The 21,527-nt window shown below is 40.1% G+C and overlaps 2 pseudogenes; both read left to right on the top strand.

Moving 5' to 3' along the window:
* Positions 1-14: 14 nt before the first annotated feature.
* Positions 15-9,164, top strand: LOC128503234 (stomatin-like; annotated as a pseudogene).
* An 8,402-nt stretch (positions 9,165-17,566) lies between these two features.
* LOC128503233 (stomatin-like) lies at positions 17,567-20,979 on the top strand (annotated as a pseudogene).
* The last annotated feature ends 548 nt before the right edge of the window (positions 20,980-21,527 follow it).

Raw genomic sequence — 21,527 nt, 5'->3', positions numbered from 1 at the left:
ACGTCGGGCACGAGATGCGAAACGCGCTGTCCCGCCCCTGCTGTTGGGCTTTGGGGCCGATCTGCCGGCAGGTTCTGTTTCTATGGGGAAACAATCGGTAGCCACCCTTCTAGACTTCATTTTCCCTCTCTTTCTTGGCAGGTTATAGCCGCCGAAGGAGAAATGAACGCCTCCCGGGCTTTAAAAAAGCCTCCCTGGTAATCTCCGAATCGCCAGCCACCCTGCAGCTGCGCTACCTGCAGACGCTGACCAACATCGCGGCGGAAAAGAACTCCACCATCGTCTTCCCGCTCCCCATCGACATGCTGCAGGGCATCGTCTCCGCGGGCAGGAAGTAAACCGCCGGCCACGTCGGGCACGAGATGCGAAACGCGCTGTCCCGCCCCTGCTGTTGGGCTTTGGGGCCGATCTGCCGGCAGGTTCTGTTTCTATGGGGAAACAATCGGTAGCCACCCTTCTAGACTTCATTTTCCCTCTCTTTCTTGGCAGGTTATAGCCGCCGAAGGAGAAATGAACGCCTCCCGGGCTTTAAAAAAGCCTCCCTGGTAATCTCTGAATCGCCAGCCGCCCTGCAGCTGCGCTACCTGCAGACGCTGACCAACATCGCGGCGGAAAAGAACTCCACCATCGCCTTCCGCTCCCCATCGACATGCTGCAGGGTATCGTCTCCGCGGGCAGGAAGTAAACCGCCGGCCACGTCGGGCACGAGATGCGAAACGCGCTGTCCCGCCCCTGCTGTTGGGGAGACGTTAGTCCTTCTCTGTTCTCTATAACCAGATTATTCTAGAAGATTTTATCATTTTAAGTGCTTTTTTTGATAAAACAAGTTGAATTTTAATGTTTTTTCCCCTTATTAGGTAAAAAAAAAAAAAAATTTAAAGCCAAGATTCCCGGGTCCAGGAATACCTCAGGTTGCCCCTTTACATTTTTGTTAATTCCAAAAAAAATTCCAATTCTTTCTCAAATAATTGCTTATTTTAGTACAAAACAGTAATTTAACAAATTCCCGTTCAGAACTATAAAAAAAAATTAAAAAAAAATTAAAAATGTTACTTCCCTGGTTAAATCTGCCAGTTTGGACCACGTTATAGCATTATCCAAAAACAGCAGGATAGTTGAACTTTTCTCGCATACAGCCAAGGGAATAAAAAAAAATGTAAAATTACATAAAGCACTTTAATATAGAGAGAAAAAACCCTGAAATTTTGCTACAGGATTACTGTGATCAAAGAGACAGTTTTTATCTTAAAGGTTCGATGCCTTCCAGAAATTCTGAGCTCACCAATGGTAAAGAGAACAGTTGCTTCTGCTTTTTCAGGAAATGAAACCAAACGCTGCCCGGCCAGCCTCTGTTCCAAGCTTTATTGCTTTTAAATATTCAAAAAGTACAACTTGAATTAACGGTATAAACAAGAACAAAACTTTTTTTGGTTATTGCACTGCTCGTGAGTGGTGGGGGGTTAATGAAACTCGTCTAGCGGGTCGGAGAAGCTTTCAGGCAGTGAAGGCACTAAGAGGGAGGACGACCGAGAAGGGGCCTACGATCCGTAATCACGTTGAGTTCGGCCAAAGCCTTCTCTAGCGGGTCAACGGCCCAGTAATCCGAGTCCCAGGCCAGGAACCAGCCCGTGAAAGTAGGAGACTCGAACCCTTGTTTGATAACCGCCACTGGCGTCCTCTTATCTTGGCAGGGTCGCTTTCGATGTATTTGTGGGCTGAAAGACACAATAAGCGGTTAAAAAAAAAATAATGTGCGGCACTTTTCTAGGAAGTTAAAATTTATACTAGCAAAAGTGGTGGGAGGTCACTTTTTTAGAACACTATTTGAAAAATAATCTGATCCCAAGGGGTCAAAAATATCCGGCATTTGGGCATGAAAATAATGAGTTCATGGAAAAATGGAATAAGATTTTAGAGACATGCTCGGTTCAACTTATGAAAGCTCTGATAGAAGTACAACAACAGAACCTCGAGGAGATAGAAAGAAACATTAAACAAACTGAGGAGGAAGTCTATAAACATTTTAGTGTTTCAGAAATCGAAAAGAATAATGAGACCTTAAAAATGAAAATATTAAAAATAGAGGAATCTATTATTAATAATAAGAAGAAAAAATTACAAAGAGATAAGGATGATTATCTTAAAGGTACACATAAAATAGTTCCAAAAATAAATAATTTTTTTGGACATAAGGGGCAGACACAATTGTATAAAAAGCCACATGAAAATAAAAATACCAGATTTCGTTATAATAGTTACGAAAATAAAAATAGAAACACTAAGTTTCACCATAACACTCATAATAAAGATGAAAGAAATTTGAAAGCACATCATGCAAGTGGTAACCAACATCATTCAGCCAAAATGCAGAGTAAACCACTTTACTCAGCTATAGCTAATACAGGTCATCAGTATAATCCCGATAAATCTTCGGGATCTGATAACCCCCAAGATCCTAAGAACTCTTTCTTAGACAGGGAGCGATCCCGAAAAAAAGGGATCTATAGAACCACTTCCCCCGAGTCTATTGACCGAAACGAGAAACAGATTCTCCCCATTCACACACTCTCCAATCAAAAAACGAAAAACCTCAAGAGATGTAGAGGCGTTAGGGGACAGGGATTCAGAGTAAACACCAAGACGATAACATCTACTAGTACAAAAAATATTATTAATCTTTCGAAGATTTCTCTGGAACCGACTGAAATTGAATTATTATCAAAAGGGCTTAAATTTGCCCCTAATCAAGGTCCGAATGGGTTTAACCTTTTTATAGATACTCAAAAGTTTTTGAGAAAGTTAACAGTGAAACGCTTTTTTCTTAAAAGGGAACATAATCATCTGGAAATTTCTAATTCCACTATGTCAGACCCATATATATATACGCCATTTAAACCCAGATCCAAATTTTACCCTGAGTATGAAAAAAGTGAACATATTAAAGTTTTTGCTGATATGCTCTTACAAGAATTTAAAAAAATTGAATCTAATAAAAATAGAAAATTTAATTTATCAAGAGAAGAACAAGAGTCACTTAAGAAACTTAAAGAAGAGAAACAGATTGTCGTTAAATCGGCTGATAAAGGTGGTGCGATAGTGATTATGGATAGGACATATTACATCCAGGAAGCAAACCGCATTCTAGATGATAAGATTACTTATCAGAAATTGACTAACAATCCTACAAATTTATTTCAAACTAAATTCATAAAGTTACTACAAGAAGGAAAAAAGAATAAAGTCCTAAACACACAAGAATATGACTTTTTAAACATCAAGTTTCCTAAAGTGGCGGTTTTTTACTTCCTGCCAAAAATCCATAAAAACATCACATTTCCCCCAGGTAGACCCATTATTAGTGGGATTAATTCTCTTTCGAGCAATACTTCCCAATAAGTTGATTATTTCTTACAACAATACGTAAGGGATGTTCCTTCATACATTCAGGATACTAAACACATCCTTGGGATTTTACGTAATATGAAATGGCAATCGGACTATTTGTGGGTAACGGTTGATGTAGCTTCTCTGTATACATCAATCCCCCACGATTGGGGCCTGGAGGCCGTAAGGAGAGTTCTCCAGAGAGATATAAATATGGATCCCTTGCAAAATGAATTTATATTGAATTGTATTGACTTTATACTTCATCATAATTTCTTTTGGTTTAACAACGATTTTTATTTACAACTCTGTGGTACCGCCATGGGGACCAGGTTCGCACCGAGCTATGCCAATTTATATGTGGCAGACTGGGAGGCTAATTCCATCAGGTCTAATAACCCGATCGGTGCGAGTCTGGTCCTCTGGCGGCGCTACATCGATGATGTATTGATTATATGGAAAGGGACACCAGAGGACCTCAATAAGTTTTTAGACTTTATAAATGACAATCAATACAATTTAAAATTTTCATCATGCATCCACCCCCAAGAAATCAATTTTCTAGATCTTACACTCTATATAGAGGAGGATATGATAAAATCTAAAACGTTCTTTAAACCAACAGATGGTAATAGTTATATTGACTATGCCAGTTGTCATCACCCACACTGGCTGCAGAATGTCCCTAAAGGACAATTCGCACGTATCCGCAGGAATTGCACTAAGGACAATGATTTTTTAACTCAAAGCGGATTATTAATGGATAAATTTAGAGAGAGGAATTATCCAGAAGAGCTGTTACAAAAACACCTGGATTGCACAATAAAGAAAAAGAGGGATTTTTTTCTGGGAGAAAGGGAACATAAATCTAAAAAAACGTTTGATTTTGCCTTCTTAACAAAATATAATGATAAGGCGTTCGAAATTAAAAAGGCAATAAAAAAATGCTGGCCTATTTTGCATCAAGATAACGTCTTAAAAAATCACCGGTGGGAAAACAGCAACAAGTGGTGGAAATTATAATTGTTTTATTATCCTGAATAGAGGTGAATTTTGTCTTCTTCGTATAGAATTCCCTGTTTCTGGGAAATAGTATATTGCATTATTGTATATGGCGGCTTGTGAGACTGCAGCTTATAACCCGTGATAATGTAAAGGTATTTTTACCTATAGATGAAGTTTGACATTATTTGCATCTATTAGGAACTTCACTAATACTCTTAGACACAATTAAATTATTTTTAATTTGTTATATTAGTTGAACTAATATTAGAGAGATAGTGATATCTTTATTACTGCCCTGATTATTATCAATTTTTGGTTGCTGAGTGGGATGGAAATTAATTGTGTGTTAGACTCATAAAGTAGTAACTCATATTGATAACTATCGATGTTGCCATTTGAATTATTAGGATAGGATAACCGGGTATATAAGAAACTTATATATATAAAGATGGAGGCAAAACACACAGGTACTCCTTGCTTCTGTGTCTTTATTGAAACATATAAACTGCTTCTCTTCCTGTTCAGGAGGAAGGAGGAGATAACAACATAAACTTTATTTATACTTATCTTAACTATACAATTGTATCACATAGGCTATAGCACTGTGAGAGCACTTTCAGATTATATCTCAACAATCGATAATATACTGTATTTGAACTGATTCAATTTGACATGTTTTAAGAATTTTGTGTTTTATATCATGCACTGTGTGACTCATATAGATATTTTATAAATTGTATTCACAATAAATAATATTTTTGATTGATTATTACTGAGATATATATCTGATTTGAATTATAATTTTCGGCGATCTGAAAGGATTTAGGATCGGAGATAAAATATAGGGCATCTCCTTAAATTAGTATTGTGGATGTGGTACTACAATATTTGGTAGCGTTGTTATTTTGCATGTGTGATAAAATATTGGTTTTGCCTATTTTGTCTCATTAATATCCCTAACATCCCGTCTGCCCCCCTGTGGGTGAGAATAATGCTCTCTGCCCCGATTCTGAGAATAATTCTGCTTCGTATCATCCCCGAGCAATGTCTCCTGTAAACAGACGAGGTACCGCGCCGAAGAATCAAGGTCTCTCGAGTCTCCGGCCGATTTAATTTCTCAGAGTCAGTAAGGCTGCTTCTGTTGTTGTTGTCGGAATATATTGCATAATTTTCCAGTAACTCCCTTTTCAACCGAATAATAATAATTATTAGAATACATAACCTCTGCGTCTGGAGCGGGGGAATCGGAATCGTAAGGCGATTGGAAGTCTGTTGTCCGATAGCCGGTTGCTATGGAAACTGAAAAAACTTTTTGTATTGTTGTGTTTTTTTAATGTGATTTAGAGAAAGGAATACAATGACTTAAATGCCTTAATAAAGCAGGGTTTTTGGCTCTTCTGCTTGCAGATTCTGACGAAGGACTCTGTCACCGTTAGCGTGGATGGGGTCGTCTATTATCGGGTCCAAAATGCCACCCTGGCCGTGGCCAATATCACCAACGCCGACTCCGCCACCCGGCTTCTGGCCCAGACCACTTTGAGGAACGTGCTGGGGACCAAGAACCTGTCCCAGATCCTGTCCGACAGAGAAGAAATCGCCCATAACATGCAGGTGAGGGACCTCGACGGCCAAAAAATGCACCGTGATGGCCGACCGACCGAGACCCCCGTCCTTAAACCCGAGGTGTAGACCCCTCTTTGCCATCTTCATTAAAACTATGTTTCTATACCCAATTTCTTTTCACCCCAGTCTACCCTGGACGGTGCCACAGATGACTGGGGTATTAAGGTCGAGCGGATGGAGATTAACGACGTGAAGTTGCCCGTCCAGCTACAGAGAGCAATGGCCGCCGAAGCCGAGGCCACCCGTGAAGCCAGAGCCAAGGTAAGGTTATGGGCTAACGGCGCTCGTAGCGTCCTCGGGCGATAGTAAGTTCTCGGGATGTGATAAATATTTGTCTCCGCTTTATGAACGGGAATAGCCTTGGGGTATTAATGGGTTAAACCCGGGCCGCGCTATGTAGGTTCTTGAAATAGTCTGTTAGTACGGAATCGGTCGGTTAATCGTCTACCAAGAGAAAAAACCCACTGAGCCGGATCGTCTCCCGGCGCGTCGGGCTCTCTATCCGTCTAATGCGCTGGTAAATGGAGATACCGCTGATCCCCGGCGCGTTATCTGTGGATCCGTCCATTAGCGGCCCTGCAGACAGGATGATGCTGCTTGTCGAGCTTTGTTTTCTTTGTACATATTTCTGAGAGCAACAGACGCCACCGCTGACGTTAACCGCTTCTCTCTGTAATTCTCATTTATTTTTTTATATACACTGCGGTTCGAAAGTTTTCATGTAAAACAAGGACGTTTCTGGCTGTAACATAATTACAAAAAGGGTTTCCTAACCATCAATTATCCTTTTTAAACTTAAACTTGGATCAGCGAACACAACGTGGCATTGGAACACAGGAGTGATGGGAGTGATAAAGGGCCATTGGAACACAGGAGTGATGGGAGTGACAAAGGGCCGTTGGAACACAGGAGTGATGGGAGTGATAAAGGGCCATTGGAACATAGGAGTGATGGGAGTGATAAAGGGCCATTGGGACACAGGAGTGATGGGAGTGATAAAGGGCCATTGGGACACAGGAGTGATGGGAGTGATAAAGGAGTGTTCTTGTCTCTCAAAAAGGAAATTTTTAAATGACCCCTTTTAAACGTGTGTGTGTGTGTGTGTGTGTGTGTGTGTGTGTGTGTGTGTGTGTGTGTGTGTGTGTGTGTGTGTGTGTGTGTGTGTGTGTGTGTGTGTGTGTGTGTGTGTGTAATATATAATGTGTAATGATGGGACACAGAGTTGTGAAATCAGTTCTACAAAATCCTGTAACTGGCTTTAAAATGACCGCTTATAGAAACTTTACATTAACGGAATAATGAAGAAAAAAAATCCTGTTTATTACATTTAATTTTTTTTGTTAAATTCCTGGAGATTTGTGTTTAAGTGTTTGCTGGGTATGAGGGGATCGCAGGGTTCTACATCCCTAAAAGCCCCAATAATGTGTATGGAAGCAGCCGGCTTTATATATTAAACAGGGTAAATAAACCCCATTATTCTAAATGCCCCACTCTGTTACCCCGATACCCAGCAATAGGTAACAGAAGCGTCCGCCTGCCCCCTGTATGCCATCGCTGGTGCGTTTAAGACCCCGTCTGGAGAGGTCTCTCTGTTCCAGGTCATGAGATCAGGCGGTTATTGATAGCGGCTTCCGTGCTGGGAAGGAATCCAAGTCCTGGCCGTCCTTAAAAGGCTCCGCAGGGTAGTTGGGGGGCCCTGTTGGCAGGCGGCTGTATTTTAGGAACCGGTGGAGACCCCCTCTCCCCATACATTGTTTAAATATTTTCTCCCTCGCTGGGTCGGTCTCATCGCACGAGCAAACAGATAATTTTCATAAACGGGGCAAACCTATACACTTTGCATATTTAATTGCGTTGCAAACAAAGGAGTAGTGGATATGTGGCACTACTTGAAAGCAGAAGTGGCAGTACCATTTGAAATGCCTCTAAACCTAAGCAGTGTTTTCACGGTTAAACACCTCGTTTCCTTCTCCCGTTGCGGCTGCTGACCTCACGGGCACATTTTCTGCAACTGTTTATCCTACGTATATTAATAGAAAATCATTTTTTATTATTATTTACTACCGTACGCCCAAAAGGATAGACTTGGTGTAAAGTTCACAACGGCTACAAAAGTCGTTTTTGGGAGGGCTGTAGATAAGCAGGATAGCCTTCCAGCAGAGGTGGTAGAGGGTGATACAGTGAGGGTATTAAACATGCATGGGATAGACATACGGCTCCTGAATCGAAGACGAGACCAACGACTGATTAAGGTTTGAGTCTTTACAGCAGGAGAAGCGGGCAGACTAGATGGGGGCCGGATGGGGCCGATCTGCCGGCAGGTTCTGTTTCTATGGGGAAACAATCGGTAGCCACCCTGCTAGACTTCATTTTTCCTCTCTTTCTTGGCAGGTTATAGCCGCTGAAGGAGAAATTAACGCCTCCCGGGCTTTAAAAAAGCCTCCCTGGTAATCTCCGAATCGCCAGCCACCCTGCAGCTGCGCTACCTGCAGACGCTGACCAACATCGCGGCGGAAAAGAACTCCACCATCGTCTTCCCGCTCCCCATCGACATGCTGCAGGGCATCGTCTCCGCGGGCAGGAAGTAAACCGCCGGCCACGTCGGGCACGAGATGAGAAACGCGCTGTCCCGCCCCTGCTGTTGGGCTTTGGGGCCGATCTGCCGGCAGGTTCTGTTTCTATGGGGAAACAATCGGTAGCCACCCTTCTAGACTTCATTTTCCCTCTCTTTCTTGGCAGGTTATAGCCGCCGAAGGAGAAATGAACGCCTCCCGGGCTTTAAAAAAGCCTCCCTGGTAATCTCCGAATCGCCAGCCTCCCTGCAGCTGCGCTACCTGCAGACGCTGACCAACATCGCGGCGGAAAAGAACTCCACCATCGTCTTCCCGCTCCCCATCGACATGCTGCAGGGCATCGTCTCCGCGGGCAGGAAGTAAACCGCCGGCCACGTCGGGCACGAGATGCGAAACGCGCTGTCCCGCCCCTGCTGTTGGGGAGACGTTAGTCCTTCTCTGTTCTCTATAACCAGATTATTCTAGAAGATTTTATCATTTTAAGTGCTTTTTTTGACAAAACAAGTTGAATTTTAATGTTTTTTCCCCTTATTAGGTAAAAAAAAATAAATTTAAAGCCAAGATTCTCGGGTCCAGGAATACCTCAGGTTGCCCCTTTACATTTTTGTTAATTCCAATTCTTTCTCAAATAATTGCTTATTTTAGTACAAAACAGTAATTTAACAAATTCCCGTTCAGAACTATAAAAAAAAAAAAAAAAAAAAAAAAAATTAAAAATGTTACTTCCCTGGTTAAATCTGCCAGTTTGGACCACGTTATAGCATTATCCAAAAACAGCAGGATAGTTGAACTTTTCTCGCATACAGCCAAGAGAATAAAAAAAAATGTAAAATTACATAAAGCACTTTAATATAGAGAGAAAAAAACCCTGAAATTTTGCTACAGGATTACTGTGATCAAAGAGACAGTTTTTATCTTAAAGGTTCGATGCCTTCCAGAAATTCTGAGCTCACCAATGGTAAAGAGAACAGTTGCTTCTGCTTTTTCAGGAAATGAAAGCAGACGCTACCCGGCCAGCCTCTGTTCCAAGCTTTATTGCTTTTAAATATTCAAAAAGTACAACTTGAATTAACGGTATAAACAAGAACAAAACTTTTTTTGGTTATTGCACTGCTCGTGAGGGGTGGGGGGTTAATGAAACTCGTCTAGTGGGTCGGAGAAGCTTTCAGGCAGTGAAGGCACTAAGAGGGAGGACGACCGAGAAGGGGCCTACGATCCGTAATCACATGTTGAGTTCGGCCAAAGCCTTCTCTAGCGGGTCAACGGCCCAGTAATCCGAGTCCCAGGCCAGGAACCAGCCCGTGAAAGTAGGAGGCTCGAACCCTTGTTTGATAACCGCCACTGGCGTCCTCTTATCTTGGCAGGGTCGCTTTCGATGTATTTGTGGGCTTAAAGACACAATAAGCGGTTAAAAAAATAATAATGTGCGGCACTTTTCTAGGAAGTTAAAATTTATACTAGCAAAAGTGGTGGGAGGTCACTTTTTTAGAACACTATTTGAAAAATAATCTGATCCCAAGGGGTCAAAAATATCCGGCATTTGGGCATGAAAATAATGAGTTCATGGAAAAATGGAATAAGATTTTAGAGACATGCTCGGTTCAACTTATGAAAGCTCTGATAGAAGTACAACAACAGAACCTCGAGGAGATAGAAAGAAACATTAAACAAACTGAGGAGGAAGTCTATAAACATTTTAGTGTTTCAGAAATCGAAAAGAATAATGAGACCTTAAAAATGAAAATATTAAAAATAGAGGAATCTATTATTAATAATAAGAAGAAAAAATTACAAAGAGATAAGGATGATTATCTTAAAGGTACACATAAAATAGTTCCAAAAATAAATAATTTTTTTGGACATAAGGGGCAGACACAATTGTATAAAAAGCCACATGAAAATAAAAATACCAGATTTCGTTATAATAGTTACGAAAATAAAAATAGAAACACTAAGTTTCACCATAACACTCATAATAAAGATGAAAGAAATTTGAAAGCACATCATGCAAGTGGTAACCAACATCATTCAGCCAAAATGCAGAGTAAACCACTTTACTCAGCTATAGCTAATACAGGTCATCAGTATAATCCCGATAAATCTTCGGGATCTGATAACCCCCAAGATCCTAAGAACTCTTTCTTAGACAGGGAGCGATCCCGAAAAAAGGGATCTATAGAACCACTTCCCCCGAGTCTATTGACCGAAACGAGAAACAGATTCTCCCCATTCACACACTCTCCAATCAAAAAACGAAAAACCTCAAGAGATGTAGAGGCGTTAGGGGACAGGGATTCAGAGTAAACACCAAGACGATAACATCTACTAGTACAAAAAATATTATTAATCTTTCGAAGATTTCTCTGGAACCGACTGAAATTGAATTATCATCAAAAGGGCTTAAATTTGCCCCTAATCAAGGTCCGAATGGGTTTAACCTTTTTATAGATACTCAAAAGTTTTTGAGAAAGTTAACAGTGAAACGCTTTTTTCTTAAAAGGGAACATAATCATCTGGAAATTTCTAATTCCACTATGTCAGACCCATATATACATACGCCATTTAAACCCAGATCCAAATTTTACCCTGAGTATGAAAAAAGTGAACATATTAAAGTTTTTGCTGATATGCTCTTACAAGAATTTAAAAAAATCGAATCTAATAAAAATAGAAAATTTAATTTATCAAGAGAAGAACAAGAGTCACTTAAGAAACTTAAAGAAGAGAAACAGATTGTCGTTAAATCGGCTGATAAAGGTGGTGCGATAGTGATTATGGATAGGACATATTACATCCAGGAAGCAAACCGCATTCTAGATGATAAGATTACTTATCAGAAATTGACTAACAATCCTACAAATTTATTTCAAACTAAATTCATAAAGTTACTACAAGAAGGAAAAAAGAATAAAGTCCTAAACACACAAGAATATGACTTTTTAAACATCAAGTTTCCTAAAGTGGCGGTTTTTTACTTCCTGCCAAAAATCTATAAAAACATCACATTTCCCCCAGGTAGACCCATTATTAGTGGGATTAATTCTCTTTCGAGCAATACTTCCCAATAAGTTGATTATTTCTTACAACAATACGTAAGGGATGTTCCTTCATACATTCAGGATACTAAACACATCCTTGGGATTTTACGTAATATGAAATGGCAATCGGACTATTTGTGGGTAACGGTTGATGTAGCTTCTCTGTATATATCAATCCCCCACGATCGGGGCCTGGAGGCCGTAAGGAGAGTTCTCCAGAGAGATATAAATATGGATCCCTTGCAAAATGAATTTATATTGAATTGTATTGACTTTATACTTCATCATAATTTCTTTTGGTTTAACAACGATTTTTATTTACAACTCTGTGGTACCGCCATGGGGACCAGATTCGCACCGAGCTATGCCAATTTATATGTGGCAGACTGGGAGGCTAATTCCATCTGGTCTAATAACCCGTTCGGTGCGAGTCTGGTCCTCTGGCGGCGCTACATCGATGATGTATTGATTATATGGAAAGGGACACCAGAGGATCTCAATAAGTTTTTAGACTTTATAAATGACAATCAGTACAATTTAAAATTTTCATCATGCATCCACCCCCAAGAAATCAATTTTCTAGATCTTACACTCTATATAGAGGAGGATATGATAAAATCTAAAACGTTCTTTAAACCAACAGATGGTAATAGTTATATTGACTATGCCAGTTGTCATCACCCACACTGGCTGCAGAATGTCCCTAAAGGACAATTCGCACGTATCCGCAGGACAATGATTTTTTAACTCAAAGCGGATTATTAATGGATAAATTTAGAGAGAGGAATTATCCAGAAGAGCTGTTACAAAAACACCTGGATTGCACAATAAAGAAAAAGAGGGATTTTTTTCTGGGAGAAAGGGAACATAAATCTAAAAAAACGTTTGATTTTGCCTTCTTAACAAAATATAATGATAAGGCGTTCGAAATTAAAAAGGCAATAAAAAAATGCTGGCCTATTTTGCATCAAGATAACGTCTTAAAAAATCACCGGTGGGAAAACAGCAACAAGTGGTGGAAATTATAATTGTTTTATTATCCTGAATAGAGGTGAATTTTGTCTTCTTCGTATAGAATTCCCTGTTTCTGGGAAATAGTATATTGCATTATTGTATATGGCGGCTTGTGAGACTGCAGCTTATAACCCGTGATAATGTAAAGGTATTTTTACCTATAGATGAAGTTTGACATTATTTGCATCTATTAGGAACTTCACTAATACTCTTAGACACAATTAAATTATTTTTAATTTGTTATATTAGTTGAACTAATATTAGAGAGATAGTGATATCTTTATGACTGCCCTGATTATTATCAATTTTTGGTTGCTGAGTGGGATGGAAATTAATTGTGTGTTAGACTCATAAAGTAGTAACTCATATTGATAACTATCGATGTTGCCATTTGAATTATTAGGATAGGATAACCGGGTATATAAGAAACTTATATATATAAAGATGGAGGCAAAACACACAGGTACTCCTTGCTTCTGTGTCTTTATTGAAACATATAAACTGCTTCTCTTCCTGTTCAGGAGGAAGGAGGAGATAACAACATAAACTTTATTTATACTGATCTTAACTATACAATTGTATCACATAGGCTATAGCACTGTGAGAGCACTTTCAGATTATATCTCAACACCCCCACTTGCTCTCAAGTGTTTAACCTTTTTATTTTTTAATATACATGACTTACATTCCAAACATATAACTTAAAAACTTTTCTAACTTGAGTTTTGTTGAAGGTTTAGTCATAACATCTGCTACCATCTTGTCTGTTGGACAATACTCAAGAACTGTCTTACCCTCACTGATTACTGATCGAATGAAGTGGTACTTGATATCAATATGTTTGCATCTCTGTCGGCAAACAGGATTCTTTGAAAGAGCTATTGAACCTTGATTGTCACCAAAAATTGTTACTGGTTCATTGTGATAACCATTGTCCATTCCCTTGAGTAACTGCACAAGGTACAGACTTTCCTGCGTGGTTGCAGCCAATGCCATGTATTCAGCTTCACATGTAGATAAAGCTACTGTGGACTGTTTCTTTGACTTCCATGCAATCAGTGGACCTTTCTTTGTTAGACTAAAGCAATATCCAGTCACACTTCTTCTATCGTTCACATCAGAGGCCCAATCAGCATCACTATACGCTTCAAGTTTCCACTACACCTTCTGTAGCAAAGCTCATAGTCAATAGTACGTTTTAAATACCTCATCACATGCTTAGCTGTGGCTAAATGTTGTTCTGTTGGTTCTGATAGGTATTGTGACAGTTAACTGATTACCCAGCTTAAATCCGGTCTTGTACAGGTCATTGCATATAACAAGCTTCCTACTATCTCTCGATATCTTTTTGTATCTACCAGATCATTGTGATCATTATGGTCCAACTTCTGTTCACATGGCGTTGATCTGGGTTTGCAATCTGTCATTCCAAACTTCTCCAGAATCTTTGATATGTATCTCTTTTGGTTCATCTTTACCAAACCATCACTTTGTTCAAAATCAATACCTAGGAAATGTTTGATCCTCCCAAGGTCTTTCATCTTAAATTTTGCTGTGAGCATTTTCTTTACGTCAGTGAGTACTGTTTATTCACTGGAGCCAATAATGAGATCATCAACCCATATTAGCAATATTACTCTCTCATGTCCAGAATGTTTGACATATACACAGTGGTCTGCTGAGTTTTGTTCAAACCCATTCTCAGTTAAATGATCATGCAGCATCTTGTTCCAATTTCTACCTGATTGTTTTAGACCATACAATGACTTGTTCAATTTTAGAACTAGTCTCTCGTTTTGTTTGGACTCTACCTCAAATCCCTCTGGTTGTTCCACGTAAACCTCACAATCAATTGGAGCATGTAGGTAGGCTGTTTTCACATCCATCTGGTGAATAAGTAAACCATACTGTGCTGCCAGTTGCATAAAAATACGTACGGATATAATGTTAGCAGTTGGAGAAAAACTTTCCTTGTAATCAATTCCCCTTATTTGACAATAACCTTTAGCAACATATCTGGCTTTGTACGTTTCTAATCCATCAACATTATTTTTCACTGCATACACCCATCGTCCCCCCACTGAACATTTACCTATTGGTAAGGTAGTCAAGGTGAAGCTGTCATTTACTTTCAATGAATCAATTTCCTCTGTCATAGCATTAGGCCAATTCTGTGACTGAGGTGAGCTCATAGCTTCTTTAAAGCTTTGTGGTACATCAAACACCTTGTAGCAATAATCAATGTTTGTTAGTATTTGATCGTCACATTCCACTTCTGAAACATAGTCCTCCAAATACTGAGGAGTTTTTCTGTCTCTTTTAGGATAACGTGTACTATGGTCATTCCCTGCTTGACCATTGTCCTTGCTCTTCAAAGTTTCTTTTTCAGAAATTTGAATCAAGTTTGGACACTCAGTTTCAGTTTGATTAATCTTTGGTATAGAGGGTACATAGTTCTCCCTATGGCATTCCGCATCATCATGTAACAAGTCAGTTTGAGTCTCTCTTTCAAAAACTCTCTTTGTGATAAACTTCACAAGTCTGTGTTTAAGGACCTTTCCAGTGTCTGGGTAAAACACTAGGTAAGAAGGACTGTTATGTCATAGCCAATGAAAATCCCTCTCTCGCATTTTGAGTCTAGTTTCTTTCTGTCATACCTGTATGCAAAACACTCTGACCCAAAAACTCTCATTTTAGAAAGATTAGGTTTTCTGCCCGTTAAAAGGTAATATGGAGTTTGTGCTAAACGGTTGTTAAAACACCTGTTTCGGATATGAGCGGCAGTCATTACTGCATATGTCCATAATTCTTTTGGTAATTTACTCTCAACTAAGAGACATCTTGCCATTTCAAATAGCGTTCTCCAATTTCTCTCAGCAGTCCCATTTTGGTGGGGTGAGTAAGGTGCTGAGGTTTCATGTCTTATGCCTCTCTTATTTAGCAGTGACTTAAAGCTACTTGCCATAAACTCTGTACCATTATCAGATCTTATACATTTTATGACTCCATACAAGGCTGTGTCAGCAATAAACCTTTCAGTGGCTAACACTGCATCACTCTTGTGTTTTAGGAAATTTACAAATATTGCACCAGAGTAATCATCAGTGAATGCTATTGTATATCTGAAACCTTCTTTAGCTGGTGGTTCTTTAGGACATGCTAAATCAGTGTGTACTAGCTCTAATATAGCTGTGGCTCTTGTATCAGATTCTCTGTTCCTGCTCTGCATCGCCTCTTCTCAGCGCCACACCAGTTGTCTTTTTTCCATCTGCAAGTTCCATTGAATGTTTCTCCGGTTTAAAAGTGTCATCAAAGCTCTTAAATTTTCTGATGTCAGTAATTATATGGGACGTTGCTCCTGTATCAACCATTAGTCCCTTTAGTTTTAACTCATCTAGTGGGTCATCTCTAATTTTAAAAGCAAATGAGTGTCTGTTGTCGGCGTCATCTGTTGCTTGTCTGACATTGTCTTTCTTTTTACGCCTGCAATTTGCATCTTTGTGTGTTGAGCTTTTGCAATAGCTACACCACAGCGATTGACCTTTATTTTTATTGTTTGAACACACTCTGGCCTTGTGTCCCTTTTGGCCGCAATTGTAACAAACAATGCTAGGATTATCTCTCTCTTTAAGTCTTGGAGTTGTGTTGCTCACTTTTAATATATTATCATTAATTGCACTGCTGCTGTATTTTTCAGTATCCTCAAAACTTCTCAATTGTGTTTTAAACTCTGCAAAAGTTACTTTTTCATCCCCTTGTGTAATGTGGATGGCAAATAGTTTAAATGATTCAGGTAAATCTTTCAAAATCATTGCAATCAACAGTCCGTCACTTAATGTTTCTCCAGCATTTCTCAGTGCTGTAATGGCTGTCTCTGCACGTATAATATAGTCAGTTACACTCTCATTTACAGCCTTCTGTAGAGATGTTAGTTCAGTATATAAACTGATTATGCGTGGCTTTCCTTTACTTGCATAATAGTCTCTCAATATTTGAAGTGCTTTTCTTCCATCATCAGCTGCTTCTCTCATAACCAGGGACAAACTTTTATCATCTAAAAATTGAATTAATTCAGCATATGCTTCTTCATTCTTACTGTTATCTTCATCCTCATCTTCAGTGTCTGCAGGCACATACAGGATGGTCTTTTTAAGATTCATTAACCTCAGATGTCCCAAGAACTTATTCTCCCAAAGTTCATAATTCTTTTCATCTCAATCAAAGCAAAGTCTGTTCCATCGGTTTCCTGCATCCTTCCTGGGCCCATAACCTGTTGCCATTTGAATTATTAGGATAGGATAACCGGGTATATAAGAAACTTATATATATAAAGATGGAGGCAAAACACACAGGCACTCCTTGCTTCTGTGTCTTTATTGAAACATATAAACTGCTTCTCTTCCTGTTCAGGAGGAAGGAGGAGATAACAACATAAACTTTATTTATACTTATCTTAACTATACAATTGTATCACATAGGCTATAGCACTGTGAGAGCACTTTCAGATTATATCTCAACAATCGATAATATACTGTATTTGAACTGATTCAATTTGACATGTTTTAAGAATTTTGTGTTTTATATCATGCACTGTGTGACTCATATAGATATTTTATAAATTGTATTCACAATAAATAATATTTTTGATTGATTATTATTGTGATATATATCTGATTTGAATTATAATTTTCGGCGATCTGAAAGGATTTAGGATCGGAGATAAAATATAGGGCATCTCCTTAAATTAGTATTGTGGATGTGGTACTACAATATTTGGTAGCGTTGTTATTTTGCATGTGTGATAAAATATTGGTTTTGCCTATTTTGTCTCATTAATATCCCTAACATCCCGTCTGCCCCCCTGTGGGTGAGAATAATGCTCTCTGCCCCGATTCTGAGAATAATTCTGCTTCGTATCATCCCCGAGCAATGTCTCCTGTAAACAGACGAGGTACCCGCGCCGAAGAATCAAGGTCTCTCGAGTCTCCGGCCGATTTAATTTCTCAGAGTCAGTAAGGCTGCTTCTGTTGTTGTTGTCGGAATATATTGCATAATTTTCCAGTAACTCCCTTTTCAACCGAATAATAATAATTATTAGAATACATAACCTCTGCGTCTGGAGCGGGGGAATCGGAATCGTAAGGCGATTGGAAGTCTGTTGTCCGATAGCCGGTTGCTATGGAAACTGAAAAAACTTTTTGTATTGTTGTGTTTTTTTAATGTGATTTAGAGAAAGGAATACAATGACTTAAATGCCTTAATAAAGCAGGGTTTTTGGCTCTTCTGCTTGCAGATTCTGACGAAGGACTCTGTCACCGTTAGCGTGGATGGGGTCGTCTATTATCGGGTCCAAAATGCCACCCTGGCCGTGGCCAATATCACCAACGCTGACTCCGCCACCCGGCTTCTGGCCCAGACCACTTTGAGGAACGTGCTGGGGACCAAGAACCTGTCCCAGATCCTGTCCGACAGAGAAGAAATCGCCCATAACATGCAGGTGAGGGACCTCGACGGCCAAAAAATGCACCGTGATGGCCGACCGACCGAGACCCCCGTCCTTAAACCCGAGGTGTAGACCCCTCTTTGCCATCTTCATTAAAACTATGTTTCTATACCCAATTTCTTTTCACCCCAGTCTACCCTGGACGGTGCCACAGATGACTGGGGTATTAAGTTCGAGCGGATGGAGATTAACGACGTGAAGTTGCCCGTCCAGCTACAGAGAGCAATGGCCGCCGAAGCCGAGGCCACCCGTGAAGCCAGAGCCAAGGTAAGGTTATGGGCTAACGGCGCTCGTAGCGTCCTCGGGCGATAGTAAGTTCTCGGGATGTGATAAATATTTGTCTCCGCTTTATGAACGGGAATAGCCTTGGGGTATTAATGGGTTAAACCCGGGCCACACTATGTAGGTTCTTGAAATAGTCTGTTAGTACGGAATCGGTCGGTTAATCGTCTACCAAGAGACAAAACCCACTGAGCCGGATCGTCTCCCGGCGCGTCGGGCTCTCTATCCGTCTAATGCGCTGGTAAATGGAGATACCGCTGATCCCCGGCGCGTTATCTGTGGATCCGTCCATTAGCGGCCCTGCGGACAGGATGATGCTGCTTGTCGAGCTTTGTTTTCTTTGTACATAATTTTGAGAGCAACAGACGCCACCGCTGACGTTAACCGCTTCTCTCCGTAATTCTCATTTATTTTTTTATATACACTGCGGTTCAAAAGTTTTCATGTAAAACAAGGACGTTTCTGGCTGTAACATAATTACAAAAAGGGTTTCCTAACCATCAATTATCCTTTTTAAACTTAAACTTGGATCAGCGAACACAACGTGGCATTGGAACACAGGAGTGATGGGAGTGATAAAGGGCCATTGGAACACAGGAGTGATGGGAGTGACAAAGGGCCGTTGGAACACAGGAGTGATGGGAGTGATAAAGGGCCATTGGGACACAGGAGTGATGGGAGTGATAAAGGGCCATTGGAACATAGGAGTGATGGGAGTGATAAAGGGCCATTGGGACACAGGAGTGATGGGAGTGATAAAGGGCCATTGGGACACAGGAGTGATGGGAGTGATAAAGGAGTGTTCTTGTCTCTCAAAAAGGAAATTTTTAAATGACCCCTAACTTTTAAACGTGTGTGTGTGTGTGTGTGTGTAATATATAATGTGTAATGATGGGACACAGAGTTGTGAAATCAGTTCTACAAAATCCTGTAACTGGCTTTAAAATGACCGCTTATAGAAACTTTACATTAACGGAATAATGAAGAAAAAAAAATCCTGTTTATTACATTTAATTTTTTTTGTTAAATTCCTGGAGATTTGTGTTTAAGTGTTTGCTGGGTATGAGGGGATCGCAGGGTTCTACAGCCCTAAAAGCCCCAATAATGTGTATGGAAGTAGCCGGCTTTATATATTAAACAGGGTAAATAAACCCCATTATTCTAAATGCCCCACTCTGTTACCCCGATACCCAGCAATAGGTAACAGAAGCGTCCGCCTGCCCCCTGTATGCCATCGCTGGTGCGTTTAAGACCCCGTCTGGAGAGGTCTCTCTGTTCCAGGTCACGAGATCAGGCGGTTATTGATAGCGGCTTCCGTGCTGGGAAGGAATCCAAGTCCTGGCCGTCCTTAAAAGGCTCCGCAGGGTAGTTGGGGGGCCCTGTTGGCAGGTGGAGACCCCCTCTCCCCATACATTGTTTAAATATTTTCTCCCTCGCTGGGTCGGTCTCATCGCACGAGCAAACAGATAATTTTCATAAACGGGGCAAACCTATACACTTTGCATATTTAATTGCGTTGCAAACAAAGGAGTAGTGGATATGTGGCACTACTTGAAAGCAGAAGTGGCAGTACCATTTGAAATGCCTCTAAACCTAAGCAGTGTTTTCACGGTTAAACACCTCGTTTCCTTCTCCCGTTGCGGCTGCTGACCTCACGGGCACATTTTCTGCAACTGTTTATCCTACGTATATTAATAGAAAATAATTTTTTATTATTATTTACTACCGTACGCCCAAAAGGATAGACTTGGTGTAAAGTTCACAACGGCTACAAAAGTCGTTTTTGGGAGGGCTGTAGATAAGCAGGATAGCCTTCCAGCAGAGGTGGTAGAGGGTGATACAGTGAGGGGATTAAACATGCATGGGGTAGACATACGGCTCCTGAATCTAAGACGAGACCAACGACTGATTAAGGTTTGAGTCTTTACAGCAGAAGCGGGCAGACTAGACGGGGGCCGGATGGGGCCGATCTGCCGGCAGGTTCTGTTTCTATGGGGAAATAATCGGTAGCCACCCTGCTAGACTTCATTTTTCCTCTCTTTCTTGGCAGGTTATAGCCGCCGAAGGAGAAATGAACGCCTCCCGGGCTTTAAAAAAGCCTCCCTGGTAATATCTGAATCGCCAGCCGCCCTGCAGCTGCGCTACCTGCAGACGCTGACCACCATCGCGGCGGAAAAGAACTCCACCATCGTCTTCCCGCTCCCCATCGACATGCTGCAGGGCATCGTCTCCGCGGGCAGGAAGTAAACCGCCGGCCGCGTCGGGCACGAGATGCGAAACGCGCTGTCCCGCCCCTGCTGTTGGGGAGACGTTAGTCCTTCTCTGTTCTCTATAACCAGATTATTCTAGAAGATTTTATCATTTTAAGTGCTTTTTTTTGATAAAACAAGTAGAATTTTAATGTTTTTTCCCCTTATTTGGTAAAAAAAAAAAAAAAAATTTAAAGCCAAGTTTCTCGGGTCCAGGAATACCTCAGGTTGCCCCTTTACATTTTTGTTAATTCCAAAAAAAAATTATTTTAGTACAAAACAGTAATTTAACAAATTCCCGTTCAGAACTATAAAAAAAAAAAAAAAAAAAAAAAAAAAAAAAAAAATTAAAAATGTTACTTCCCTGGTTAAATCTGCCAGTTTGGACCACGTTATAGCATTATCCAAAAACAGCAGGATAGTTGAACTTTTCTCGCATACAGCCAAGGGAATCAAAAAAAAATGTAAAATTACATAAAGCACTTTAATATAGAGAGAAAAAACCCTGAAATTTTGCTACAGGATTACTGTGATCAACTCCCCCAAATTTAATATAAAATTTGCTGCACCATCACATTAAAATTTTTTAATTTTAAGTCTAGTAGGCTACGACTTACCTGGAATTTAATGTGTTAAGTTCACCAATCAGCCTCTAGAATTCCTTTTTCCATACCTTTTCAAAAAAAGGGATTCTGAATATTTTTTTTAAATAACCAACCTTTTAGTGCTGCTTTATAATTTAATATAAACTTAATTCATTTATTTTTATATCTGAAATTAAAAAAGTAAAAAAAAAAAATAAAAAAAAAATCTTTACTACTAATTGATGCCAATTTTTTTTGGTTTCCCATTTTAT

The sequence above is a fragment of the Spea bombifrons genome, chromosome 8 (assembly GCF_027358695.1).
Source record: "Spea bombifrons isolate aSpeBom1 chromosome 8, aSpeBom1.2.pri, whole genome shotgun sequence".
Classification (NCBI taxonomy): domain Eukaryota; kingdom Metazoa; phylum Chordata; class Amphibia; order Anura; family Pelobatidae; genus Spea; species Spea bombifrons.
The sequence above is the reverse complement of the archived record's forward strand: the minus strand, read 5'-3'. Positions and strand labels throughout refer to the sequence as shown.